Below are 14409 nucleotides of genomic sequence, written 5' to 3' on the forward strand. Positions count from 1 at the left end.
AGCACAGGGCTTCAGAGTCACTGCTCTCCTTCCTGGTCCTCGGCCGGTTTCCAGATTCTCACCTTGGGGAACGGAGACACAACCCCTGGGAACGTGTCTTAGAGCTGCCCCATCCTGGCAACTCACCCCTCTGGCTCCCTGGGGCTTCGCTGGGGACCGGAGCCCACACGTGCCTTCCCAGAGTGTGAGGGCCTGCCTGCCTGTCCCCTGGACACCTGGGCAAGCTCAGGGCCTCCCCCGCAGTACAGAGAAGAAGGGGACGTTCAGCCAGCCCTGCTGGAACCCCGAGAGCAGGGCTGCTGAGCCCAGCGCCCATAAGCCGATCCTCTCCACACACAAAAGCGGTTTCACAGTCAACGACTGTGATCGTTTTCATGGAAAATAGGAAAGAAAAGAAAAAGACTCTTTCAACTACGTGCTTATATTTGCATAAAGTCTGGATGGATATGTAAGACGCTAAGAATAGGGTCATGGACAGGGGAGGTCAGTGGGAACCAGATGGGAGACCGTGGGAGCAACATGCTTTCCACTGGACAGCTTTTTATAGTTTTATTTCTGAACCTTCTTCGAACACATTAAAGCTGGAAACCTTATTGCCTATTCACCACGTTTGCAGATTAAAAGAGACAACCCATAGGGTCATCTCAAGAGACGCTGAGACACACCAGCTAAACAGCGCCCCCTGTGCACCCCTTTCCAGGTGCCGCCCTCTGGGTGCCCGTGGCCGGAGGGTGCGCCCCTTCACTCACCAACCTCAGAGCACCTGCGAGACTCCCCGCAGCCAGGGGCGAGCTGCCCCAGAAGGGATTACAAAAGAGTTGTCTTCTCTTGGAAATAATGTACTTGAATGATCCTAAAAGCCTTTCATCTGGATGTGCTCTTGGAAAATAGAATCCCTTCTCGAGTGACCGTTCCCTTTCCATCCAAGTGTCCCCCAGTGATGCACTCAGCTGGCGAACACAGAGCAAGTAATGCCCGCTTTGGACCAGCAGACAGAGCCTGGGAGACTCACTTTCTCCCGGGGAAGCTCGTGGTTTGCAGTCACCTCTTGTGCTGCTGGGTGGCAGTCTGCGCTCATTCTGCGTCTCACCTCTCCCTCCGCAGATCTTAACCCTGAGCTAGCACTCCTGGGGACTTCAAAGGGACCGTTCACAGACAGCCACCCGTCTGTCAGGCTGGGCTCAGTGGCTCCAGCTTGAAAGGCAAATCTGAAGCCAATCAAATGCACCCAACCCACAAACTCTGAGGATGTGACTATGTACAACGACTGAAACAGCAATCATTTGACAATGGAGCAGTCAAACGTTCTGAAAGTTTAAGGTAACTTACTGCTAGCATCTAGTTAACAGCTGCCCAAGAGTTAGCCAGCCTGGCCATAAGCTCCCCATGCTTGAGGATGAGGGAAAGAAAGAACAGAACGGGAGAGAAGGAGGATGGCTATCCATCCGAAGTCTGGCTGAGTGTCTAAATTATTACTGCCTGCACCACCCGTCTATGGGATCACATCACACATCTGCTTGTATGTTCCTCGTCCTTTCATCCACGTGATTGAAACCTGTGCAGCAAGGTAAGCTGTTTGCATTAGGCGAGGTGCCCCGGAATGTTAAATGCTGGCAACCTCAAAGACGATCACTAGCGGAGCGCCACAGCTCTCTGCTCCTGGTCTACACTGATTCAAAAGATCTTCCGGTAAAGAAATAAAAGGGATACCTCTCCAACTGGCAGGTGATGTGAAGCTTTGCATTTTAATTAGCGAATATATGGGCCAAATCTAGAAGATCAAACTAAGGGGAATGTAAAATTTTACTTCTGTTTAAAAAAATCAAAACTAAGTCAGCACCTCAAATGCAAAATGAGAGAGATGTGGCTTTAAACGTGTCCCCACACACAGAGGCAGGGATGCTTGCGGGTCCAACAGATGGGCGTGTTGGCCCCAGACCTCAGCCTAGTATCCCTCACAAGGGAGAGTATGGTGCTCATGTGTAGAGGATCATCAGAGAATTGCAGTCTGTGCCAAGGAGGGCAGCACAGGGTCACAGTTGCTGCATCTTTCAGGCACCACAGGAGGAGGGAAGAGCTTGAATACAAGTGCTGATGTCCGTGCATGTGGAAGGGCTCTGGCGTGGAAGAAGCTGGGGCTCATGTTATCATTCAACAGTTTGGGAGACAGAATAATTGCTCAATGAATGCTAATGAATGTGTTGATTTATGACTATAATTATGATCATGACTATGATGGAGTGGCTTCAGGGGCAGAGCTAGGTCCAAAATGTGCAAATACCAGAAAAGAGGCTTTGGATTAAGCTGTGTCTGGAAGGAGAGAAGGGGTTTAAGTATAGATCAGATGACCCCTTATGCCATAAGGTGTCCCCATCTTACGCAGTGGTCCCCAACCTTTTTGGCATCAGGGACCGGTTTCGTGGAAGACAATTTTTCCAGGGACGGGGTCGGGGGCAGGGATGGTTCAGGCATTAATGCGAGCAATGGGGAGCGACAAATGAAGCTTCGCTCGCTCGCCCAGGTGCTCACCTGCTGTGCGGCCTGATTCCTAACACGCGGTGGACCGGTACTGGTCTGTGGCCTGGGGGTTGGGGACCCCTGCCTCATGGGGCTCACACAGAGGGACTGTGAGGGTGGTGGGAGTGCCCTTCGAACCCAGGGAACTCCCAGTGGCAAATGAAGCATGTCTTTGTGATGATGATGACTCCAAGTTGGGCTTTGAGTACCTGCCATTGTGGGTCCCCTTTTGCCCATATGCTGTACGAGGACCAGAGACGCTCAGTGACTGGCTCCTGGCCACAGAGCTGGTGAGGAGGAGACAGGGCTCCACTCTAGCTGCCAGATCTGCACAGGAAAAGCAAGCAACACACACACACACATACACCCCTACGCCTCTCAGATCTCCGCTCAAACGTCTTCTCATCAGAGGGACAACTAGAGACCACCCCTTATGTGGGAGACACCCTCGCCCAGCACTGCTGTGCCCCCTCCTCACAATCACATTTGTTCATCCCCTGCCTCCATAGGTCCTAAGAAACATTTGCTGAATAATGAGTGCATGAAAGGATGTTGACATGTACACACTACTGTATTGAAAATATGGGGTTGGCCAAAAAGTTCATTCGGGTCTTTCTGTAACGTCTTACAGAAAACCCAAAAGAACTTTCTGGCCAACCCCACAGATAACGAACAAGGACCTATGGTAGAGCACAGGGAACTCTGCTCAATATTCTGTGATGACCTAAATGGGAAAAGAATTTGAAAAAGAACAGATACATGTATATGTATAATTGAATCACTTTACTGTATACCTGAAACTAACACAACATTGTTAATCAACTATACTCCAGTATAAAATAAAAATTTTAAAAAAAGGAAAGGATGGACTATTGAATCTCTTTCCCCCAGTGGTCTAGGGCTCCACAGCCATGCTGCCCCTGAGCCTGGAAAAAAAGCCTGTGGGATTCCTCGGATGCCGAGGTTGGAGTGGATGGACCACTGCTGGGGTGGAGATCTGGGGCCCAAAGAAAGGTCAGGAGTAAATGGCATATGAATCATCTACGCCTTAATTTAAACAAAAAAAAAAAAGGGAAAATTAAAACAGGTAAATGGCAAAAAGGCATCAATTCCAAGCTAATACTATAAAACACTATGTGTGGCACTTTTCTAAGAATTTTTCATGAAGGAACTCCTTTCATCCTCGAAACAATCCTCTGTGCTCATTGCTCCTGCTCCCATTTCACAAATTAGGAAACTGAGGTCAGGAGGCACAGATGACTTGCCAGGCAGTGTGCAGCACACTAATTGGAGGTCCAGCTCCAGCAGCTGCTTCATCATAGTGCCCCACAGCCTCCCCACCGACAGACGGTCCACGAACCGAGCGCAAACGGCACTGGGCCTGGGGGAGCCGCCAGGAGCGAAATCTTGGAATTTGGGGGGGGTGCCTTAGGGGAGGGATGGCAGTGCGTCTCAGCCCACGATCCCATACGTGTGCAAGGACATCATCTGTGCCCGAGAGAACGTATGCTGTGCTGAGAGCTGCAAGGCCGGGGACCGAGGTTTGCCATCTTCCCCCCGGGTAGATCACCTCCCCCCACTGCTTGCGTGTTTCTTGTCAACGATGGCTGAACACAGTTAAATGCTTCTCTCTTAAAAAGTCAAAAGAGTCAAAAGACACACTTGGGGGATGTGTAGGAGGCCAGTGACAGGAACCACGCCTGAGCTCAGTCCCTGGAATGGCTTCACGCAAACAAAACAAAGGATGCCTATCCCCAAACGGGAAAGTTCACTATCAGATATGCACAGACGGTCAGGCTGTGTGCTCCTCACTTGAGGCCCCTGCACCTCGAAAAAGCCATCAACCCCACTGGCAGAAATGCTCCAGGGGTCAGGCACCCAGCCCCGGCTTCCTCCCGGACAGGTCCCTCAGCTGGGACCCTCGAGGCCCTGAGAGTCACTTGGGGTTTTATCCCCCAGAGATGGGGATATTGAGGCTCACGGCCACTGGTGGCAGAGGCCCTGGCCCCCCACGTGCCTGGCCCACAGCTCCTGGCTGAAGGGTTCTCCACCTGGGAGGGACACCCACCCTCCAGGGGACCTCAGCACACGCGGTGCCCAATTCTGAACTTTCACTCCAGTGCCACATCCTTCCTCAGGGTGACAGCCCGACTCTCAAAGCTGCCGGATTAGGAAAACAAGCTCTAGATCTGTGCTGTGCAATAGGGTAACCACTAGCCGCATGTGGCTATGTGCCCTTACATTTAAATTAATTGAGGGCTTCCCTGGTGGCGCAGTGGTTGGGAGTCCGCCTGCCGATGCAGGGGACGCGGGTTCGTGCCCCGGTCCGGGAGGATCCCACAGGCCGTGGAGCGGCTGGGCCCGTGAGCCATGGCCGCTGAGCCTGCGCATCTGGAGCCTGTGCTCCGCAACAGGAGAGGCCACAACAGTGAGAGGCCCGCGTATCGCAAAAAAAAAAAAAAAAAAAAAAATTAATTGAAATGAAGTAAACATTTAAATTCAGCACCCAGTCACACTAGCCACATGTGGCTGCAGTCACTCATTGGACGGCTTGCCCTGGAGGTTTGGGAAGCCACAGAGGACACCATGTGACTCCCATGGGTCCCCCGAGCGTCTTCTGTTTCTTCCCTTCTGTTATCACGGCCAAGACGGAGGCCCAGGTTAGAAGAGGTAGCACAGGCATGCAGAAGGCACTCCCACCGGACACAGCCGAGGGCAGCTACAGGGGCTGGGAGCTCACGCCAAGATGCCAGGAGCGGTGGCGCACCTCCAGGCAGGGCTCTGTGGTCAGGCGACAGAGCCCCGGGTCATGCGGGTCCCCATTCGGCTGGAGCAGGACCCTGAGTAGCTCTGGGGCCTCACCTTGACTCCTTCAAGTCTTCAGTGTTGAAGCAGCAGTGCTGGCGGCCACCTCAGTGGACTCCCCCCACCTCCAGCCCCGGTTTTCTGGAACCGGGTCACCCCAGGATTGTTTGATGATACCAGGACAAACAGGGATCCCTAATCATAAAAGAATCTGAGTTCCCCAACAGGCAGGTCGAGGGGGTAAAGTAGGGGCAGGGTAAGCTTGGAACAGATTTAACGTAATTTAGAGATTTGGAGAATAAAGGAGAGTTCCGGTTTTGATGCCTCAGCATTGGAGGCTGAAACCCTTACCCCCTGAACAAACCCATTGAATGAGCAGAGCGATTAAAGGGAGAAAGAGGAAAGGGGAAGGAAAAATGGACACGGAGTAGATGACTCTGCTCCGAGAATCCTCATCTGAAAACCCACATCGTCATTTCCAAAGCTGACTTGATGCTCACCAGCTATGCACAATAGGCCAGACCCGCCTGCCACCCTCAGAGGCACTGCCAGGGTCACCCATAGTCCAAAGGACCACCCACAGTCTAGAGAGCCACCCATAGTCCAGGGGATCACCCACAGTCCCAGGGACCACCCACAGTCCAGAAGCCATCCCCCCCCCGCACTGGGACCAGCCTCCATTCTCCAGGACGAGGCCCTCCCAGGGCCTTCCTCTGCACTGGGCACACAGGGGACAAGGCCTTGGACCCATAATACTCTCAAAATAAAATGTTTTAGTTTATTTTCACATCAGAAGAAAAACCTGAGTATAATGAAATTGAATATATAATAATAAATCCAGTCTGGATGACATGCATCTTTGTACCAAGACAGTCATGATACTTTTTTTCATCAGGAAGGGCCCACGAAGGCAAGAGCACCTGAGGGCCATGGAAGTCACTCTGCAGCCCTGAGCCTTTGCCTGTTATACCAGAGATATGAAATGCAGCTGCACACGGAAGGGACCCTGACGACCATGTGGACCCTCCTAGTTGACCCACAGATTGAATTTCTCCACCAGTGATTTCTCCCACCTCTCTCTGCATCATGCAGGTAAACCCACTCCAAAAAGAGTCACATCTCCAGGTAAAGCTCCTGGCCTCCCAAACCTGCTCCATCCGCTGGCTCTGCCAGCCTTAGCACTGGTTTCCTTCCTCCAAATTGTCTTATGGTTTCAAGGAGGCTGCTGGATTTCCAGCCATCACCTCTGCATTCCACACAGGAGGAAGGAGGGACCTGAGGGGAAAAGGTTAAGCCTCTTAGATGTCAAGGTCCTTTAAGGAGCCTTCCGAAAATCCCCAGCTACCCCACTGCAGACTATGTCTTCCACTGGCCGCCCCATCTATACAGGAGCTGGAGGAAGAAGGCCCTGGGAGGCAGGGCAAGCAAAGCACAGGAGGGGCCTTCGGTCCAAGGTGGGGTAACAGCAGACACTCCTCCTCCCCCCAATCCTTCCTGTCCTCATGCATCCTCCTGGCCCTGATTGTGTCACTAGATAACAGGCAGTTGTGTGGAGTGGAGAATGTGACAGTTTCCCCTTCGCTCGCCTTTGATCAGATTGAGTGATGTGACTAAACTGCAGCCCCTGGAAGCCCAACCTCTTCTACTTCAGCCATTCTGCTCTTCGCTGGAACCCTGCCCAACCTTTGAAGCCAGGTCTGGGCAGTTTCCCTGCTGCACCCTCAGGACTGGAAGGGCGTGGTCCTGACTCAGGAGGCCGAGTAGCTGGCTGTGAGGAAAGGGGCGAGTCATGAGCCCAGACATAGCTGAGATTCCTGGTGTGTCCCCTAGTGGGGAGGTGGGGGGGAAGAATGCTCAGCTTGGATTCTCTAATGCGTCTTCCCTAGGCAGGAGGTGCTGTCAGAGGTGAGGGCTCCCCACTTCCCTGGGCCGGTCTCCTGGGGCACCTATGGCGGCCTGACCTTATTGGACTTATTTATATCTATTTCACCAGAAAGATAAAAATAGGAGAGACCTGTCTGCCGGTTCACATCTCTGGGTCCAAGAACCAGACGGTTGGGTTCAAAGCCAAGCTCCTCTACTTACTAACGGTGTGACCTTACTCATCTCCTTAAACCCTCCTGTGCCCCAAGTTCCTCATCTGGGTGATGGGGACGATACTTGGTAGAATCTGCACACAGTTATGTGAGGACTAAGTGAGGTCATATGTACAGAGCTTCCTTAACCACGCCTGCTACCAAGTCAACACTTCATAAACAAAGCAGTGCTCAAATTATCATTATTTTATTGGGTAAATGAGAAATATTTGCTAAATGCATGAATGAAAATAAATCCTACTTAGATATAACAAAAAAATCAAACAAGTGATTTCTGTCCCTTTGAATATCTCCTCCAGTTGTTCAAAGCCCTTGAAGCCACGGTCTCTTTGTACCCCCCTCCTGATACTTCCAGTGAGAGCAACGTGCTTATTTCATGTCTGCTTTTTGCCCCTCTCATATCCTTTCTCCCCTGCTTCCTGTGTTGTCAACAACCCCTGTTGTCAGGGGCAGCAATGTGCCCAGTTAAAAAACAACATTTCCCAGGATCCTCTACAGATAGGGGGCCAAAGACTTAGGCAGAAAGTGTTCCTTGGGGATTCTAGGAAGGCTCTTTAAAGGAGCCTGACATCTAGGGTTCTTAGCCTTTTGCCTCCACCTCCTTCCTTCCTCCTGTGTGGAATGCAGAGGTGATGGCTGGAGCTCTAGCAGCCTTCATAAAACCATAAGACAATTTTGAGGAAGGAAGCCAATGCTAAGGATGGTAGAGAAGAGAGATGAATGAACTGACTGCCCTTTGACCTTCACCCTGGACAGACAGCTTGCTTTGTCTTTTTCTACCTGAGAGAAAGTAAATCTAACACTTGCTGGAGGTACTGTTACCTTGTAATTTCCCTTTATACCCCTTTATATCCAGCTGAACTGATAGAAACCCATGCATCCCTCTCACATTCTGTAAATGATTTGTCCAGTGAGAAAAGCTAAAATGGTACATTTCTGCCATCATTAAAAATTCCAATGTTTTAAGTATGACACATTTTTGAAAGGACAGGGCGGCTAGAAGGGCTAAAAGTCCCTGCAGCAGAAGTCTTTCCTCGCAGGATAATCAATCCTGAAAGCAAAAGATAAGCAAGAAAACTGTAATGGATAAGACCGGCCATCACTGTTAGCTTTTCCAATTATACGAGATGCAATAAAACCAGCTTTTGTTGTTGTTGTTGAATCAGAGTAATCCTCGGAGAACAGCCAAGCATCCCACCCACCCCTCCTTCCTGTGGCCTCGACTTCCTTCTGATCTGTTGTCGGCTTCTCCCTGCCTGAGCTCTGTGGTCTAACCAGAACCCTCCTGAGTCTGGTAGGAGCCCAAACCCTGCCCCGCCGCACCGCCCCGCCCACGGCGCTGGGCAGAGGGTCTCTGGCTCATGGCACAAGCGGCAGCTGCAGGGAAAAACTCCCCACAAAGCGACGCCATTTGAGACTGACATACACGCTGGAGCCAGTGCCCAGGGCGCAAAGCCTAAACTCAGAAAGGAGATGGACAGTGCACCTGGCGCCTTACTTTGACGGGGCCGCTCTGGAGAGGGCAGACGGAGCAAAAGGACACACTTCTCTTGGACCCCTGCAGAATGACTGTAAAGATCTGGCTTTTGAGACTTGAATACCTCCAGAATCAACAAGGAAAGGTCCTGTTATGTTCCCCCGGGTTTTAGTTTTAAGTGTGTCTTACTTAATATTTTCAATATGAGTCAGCTCCATATACTATGATGATTTTCAAATAACCAGAAGCTGACTGTAGCTGGCTTTAAGACAGGAAGCACGAGTACAGAATCCAGCTGCTTCCATCCCGGGGGCAGGTCTGAATTCAGTGGTCCTGTATTTTCTGGCTCGTGACCTCTGCCTGCTGGATGATGAACTCTCCCGGGCCCCTGCTTTTCCTGACTCTCCTCTCCTGATGGGGGTAAGGGGCTCTCCCGTCACCAGTGCGCTCCTTGAAGCAATTGCTCTGCCTGATACGCCCGCCTGGGAATCCTGGACCTCCAGTGAGTTGAGTAACTGGCCATCCTTTCTACCTTCCAGGGTGGGTATGGGTGTATGTTGGGAGGAGGGGGTTAAAGGTAATATACAGAAAGTTACTACCATATGGTTGGAGCTGAATGAAATGGGAGCTGTCCTCACTGTGATGATGTGAAGGGTAAGTATGATGACGATGATGGTCATGATGATGGTCGTGACATCTAGAACCCCAGGTATTCCTGGAGAGAACTGAGAAGCACTTCCCATTCACCTAATCAATAAATATCCTGCAAATACAGAACATGCCATGTAATTCATGACACAGACAGGATCTTACTTCGGGGGCATGAGAGCCAATTCCTTCTGGATTCCCAGGGTTCAGGGCCCAGGGAGAGATGGAAAGGCGTGTGGGTATATTTCTAAATCACTGAATGTGTACTTAATGGCTGTCGAGTCTCCTTGTAACTTGTGGGCCAATTATCACTGATCTTTACATGGCCCCTCGAGGGTGGTGCTATTATATTCCCATTTCACGATGATGAAGGTTGGACACCAAGAAGTTAAGAAACTTGCCCAGACTGCCAAACAGAGGGACACACACACACACACACACACACACACACACACACCTATCGGGTACCATGGAAACCCCGTGGCAGGAGGTAATGAGAGCCCAGGTCGGGGTGTTGACTAGGAGTGGAGAGTGGGGGACCAGGCCAGCAAGCCATAGCCAGTCCCCAGGCTGAGGATGCCACGACCATAGGGCACCGGGTGACTTCCAAATGTCATCAAACTCTCAGCATTTGTTTGTTTGCTTTTGACGTAGATGTCCTTTTAAAACGTCTGCTCAGTTTCCATCGTAGAATGTTTCCCTCTTTACTCCCTGCCTGCATCCACACTTAGAATCAGCATCTTTGGGTAGTTAGAAAAACATGACCACGCAGCAAATCACGTTACTAAATGCTCCCTTTTCAGACCTAGCCATGGCCTTATTTCTGACCTTTTTAAATGACTCTTTCTCCTGATTACAGAAATGATAACAGCAGTTCATCACAGGCTTGTGTCTCATGGGTAAGACACCAGTGGACCTCTAGCATCCATACAACTGCCTGACTTCTACATGACAGAATCAACGTCTAGGATAAAATCAGCCTCTTCAAAGCCACTTCCCAACAGTGCTTATCCGGGAGGATTTAAAGACAGTGATAAACACAAGTTTGATACCTGGTGTGGTCTCTGAAACGAGGACAGGAGAAAGTGCAGGCAGACATGGAACACAGAGGCACCTCCTAAGGCATTTCTCCTCTTACGGGCTCTTCTCTCCATGAAGATGGCATTTCTCTGAGCGCTTATGAAGATGACTCACCAAGAAAAGGACACTGGGCAGGTCTCCCACCTTGGAAACCCCTGGTCTCTGCCTGGCTGGGGTCCCAAGTTGACACTTGCATGGCTATGGCTCAGCTTTGGAAACACTGCTGATCCCACTGGAATCGCAGGGTCTTGCTTGAAAATGTCAAGACACTACCTCGGGGAGCCCAGATACCTTTAGGGTACAGGTAAGAAGAGAAGCTAGCAGAGCTAACGTTGAGGGGGTCCCTTCTGAGTCCAGACCCTCTTCTACGCACTTGGCAGACGCTGGTTCTCTGAGTCCTCCCAGGCGTCCCCTGAAACGGGTGGTGTCACGCACGGTCTGGAAGCCCAAGGCTATCAGAGCCTTGAGACATGAGGGTTCATCAGGGCCTGTGACCCAAAGAATACGGGATCCCTAACAACAGTCATCAGAACACAAGAAATCAGTCCCGGGCAGGTCAGCAGAACTTAGTGGGGGGGATGGATTTAAACAGGCCTGCACTGGGCCCTTGAGCTGCTAGCCGGCAACCCAATCATTTTTTTTTTTTAATTTTCTTAATAGTTTTCTCATTTTATAGATAAGAAGGATAAAACCGGAGGGAGGTTTTCTTCCTCGGAATCCCGCTCTCAGATTTTAAGCTGACAATCTTCCCACGCCACGTGTCACCTGCAGAACTTGGGCTTTGAAGCTCACACAGTGACCGCCTCTCCCACTGGGTCCCTCGGCCAGGACAGCTTCAGCCCTGGGCCATGCCAGCCTCTCATAAACTCTGGATTTTTAATTGAACCAACCGTATACTCAACCCATCCGGTCATGGCATAACCTAAAAACCATCAACGTCAGCCAAAGGAGATGGTCCGGCACAGGGAACCCCTCCAGCCACACATGGCAGAACTGGGACCGAAGCTGGAGACGTCACCAAAACAGGGGAGGCATCCAAAGTTGGTTTTAACGGAAGACGCAACAGCTGAATCCTCCTAGAGGGGGCCCGCCAGCCACCACACAGGTGCTGGGGGCAAATCGAATGTTCTCTCAGCTGCTCCAATTGTAGAAATCAGATGCTGACTCATTATTAACCCAGGAAGCCCACACACTCAAATGACTGTACTGAAAAAGCTCTGTCATACCCTGCTTACTGATGTGCAAATTTTTAAGCAAATTTGAAAATTGTTTACCATAAGGTATTTATGACATTTTAACCGTTTCATTTACAGTAACCAGACGACATTCGAAAAAAAAAAAAAAGTTTCCTGTATCTTACTTGACAGTAAAGCTAAGCTTTATCAGAATGTTAACAGCTTGAGAAACACATACCGAGGTCAAGTCAGGTCTCAGAACCACTCAATTCCCCCTTCCTCACCCCCTGCCCCCCAGTCCGCGGCATCATTTTCTTTCTGATTTTACTATTGTGTGTGACTTTCAGTGTTAAGGAAAGGCGAAAGACACCAGATAAGCTCCTGGAATCTTTCTCATGCTCGTAGAGAGAAAAGCCAAAATTCTGCCTCTTTATTGTATTTCTTGCACTAAACGTGGGCAGCTCAGACCACGCGGCCAGAAATTGCTCAGAAGCTGTCTTTCCTCCACCTCTGAGAAGCGGAAGCCAGCCCGGCCTCAGCACCCCTGAGTTAGTCACCCACCTCCACCTCTGAACTTCCCTTCGGCTCCACAGAGGAGTCTCAAACAGCTTTTAAACCAGCCAAGCATCACTGTCTCCTCGGTAATACAGGATGAACATTCTCACAATGAACCGCTAAGAAACTCCAAACAATCAGGCTCACAGACAGTAGCTCCAGGGACAGGGCAGAGAGCCACCTTTCTAAAGCCAAAGATCTTCAACGTCTGAACCGAAACACAGTATCCGCTCCAAGACCCCCTCAGCTTTCCTAGAGCTGAGACTCTGAGGCAAAGTGCAGAAATGAACGTGAAAGTGACAGAAACCTACTCACCAGGGAGAAGCTGTGGGCTCCACCTTCCCAGGACCAGGCTGTGAAGATGTGAAAACAGATGCTGACTCGGGCACAGCCCGCCTGGAATGTCAGTTTGAAACTTAAAAAGCAACGACCATACAGTCAGTTATTTCCCTCCATTCCCAATGATGTCCACACGATTGAGACTCAAAAAAAAAGGCGCACACCTCAATCTTCATTCTCATTGGAACGAGATGACTCATGCTGACTCACAGCCACCACTTCCTCTCCCGACATTCTCTTCATACTTGTGAGCTGGGCTGGTCCCGTTCCCAGGGTCTTTGCAGCCCTTCCTGGAAGAACAGCCTTCCTGACCCCGGCGAGCAGACCCGGCCACTGCCCTACATGTAGCCCTGGGAGCCTACACTAGGGAAATGCTTTATTTAGGAGATCTGGGAACAGCTGAAATAGAAAATGCATGAACTTCCTATGCATTTGAACCTCCGATAGACACTGAAATTTTGTAACGGATTGCAAAACTCCTGCAACTAAACTGCTCTTTCAGAGCATTTCAGGGGGAGAGAGGAATGAGGTATTATCTTCTTCTACCAGGAGGTTAGTTTGCCCTTAGTCATGCTTATTTCAGTGCATGTTTTCTCCTGCACCTCTTCCTCTGATAGAGTAATAAATCACGGGCTCTAAAATCATGATCTCTTCAAAGCTATTTATTAAGATGTTGGATGCCCTGTTTTTAGGATCAAGCGATGTACAAAATCTCTTCAGTCCATCTTTCAGGCTTCAAGACCAGATTTGAATATTCAAGTCCCAAGGGATGAAATGAAAGTAGAACCCTGGCAATTTTAAAAACCGTTGATGAATGTTTCCATGCAAGAACGGAGACCAGCTTCAGCCTCCCAGTTTTCTTTGGAATGATCCCGGGGGTGGGGCGGCTTTCCACAGCTTCCCACATTTTTAAATTATGAGAGGCAACGGAAGAGCAGACTCTGTGTGATGTTGAGCAACCAGGAAGCGTGGCTGTGGCTGCCATCAGGCCCACCCTGGTTTCTGGAGGGTGACCCATGAAAGACCACGGGTGAGCACTGGTGCCCTTCACCCTTTCTAACTTAGTGCCTATCACCATGCAGGCCACACTCTGATACCCCGAAAGCACAGAGGGCAAATGAGGAAATGATGCTCTGGAAGAGGACGGAAGACCCAGGCCAGCGGCATCTGTGTGTACCCGGGAGGGGTCAGGAAACCTATTCTCCATTTACAGCTGGATTCATTTTAGGGAAATGATACTTGTTCATGACTCTAGATCGCAGTTCTTTCAACAGGACAATCGGGGCATTTTCTATCAGACAACACCAAGTGCTTTGAGGTCCCTGTGAAAGTTGCAGTATATTAGTCAACTGGCCAAATATTCGTGTTTCTGGCAGTGTTTTGATTTTTTTCCAGGAGAGTGGAAAGCCTGTTGGTCTTCTGGAATTTCAGAACAGCTATGTTGTGCAATTCGTTGCAGTGTGTTTTCTTTGGGGGGAGAGTGGGAATGGGGGTGGGTGCGGTGGGCTTGTGAGAAGCCTGTCCTAAAGGGACACATCTTAGGACATGAGGGTCTGGCAGCCCCACGAGAAGCAGGCATTGATGCCAGGAGGCTGTGAGTGCTATTGAAGCAGGGATTATGAATTGTTATTTTTGTGCTATATGTAGAAAGCCAGCCTCTACTTATGAAGACTTGTATTAGGTCAACTCATTAATCCCTGGGGGAACTGAAAAATTA

The 14409-nt window shown here is 50.2% G+C and overlaps 1 long non-coding RNA gene across 1 annotated transcript in view; it reads right to left on the reverse strand.

The window, feature by feature from the left end:
- Nucleotides 1-12851, reverse strand: part of LOC132531348 (uncharacterized) — a 56600-nt gene extending 43749 nt beyond the window's left edge. The window contains exon 1 of the long non-coding RNA XR_009544069.1: nt 12669-12851. This is a non-coding gene — a long non-coding RNA (uncharacterized LOC132531348). The remainder of the gene's footprint in view (nt 1-12668) is intronic.
- Nucleotides 12852-14409: the final 1558 nt, after the last annotated feature.

This window comes from Lagenorhynchus albirostris, chromosome 13 (assembly GCF_949774975.1).
Source record: "Lagenorhynchus albirostris chromosome 13, mLagAlb1.1, whole genome shotgun sequence".
Lineage (NCBI taxonomy): Eukaryota > Metazoa > Chordata > Mammalia > Artiodactyla > Delphinidae > Lagenorhynchus > Lagenorhynchus albirostris.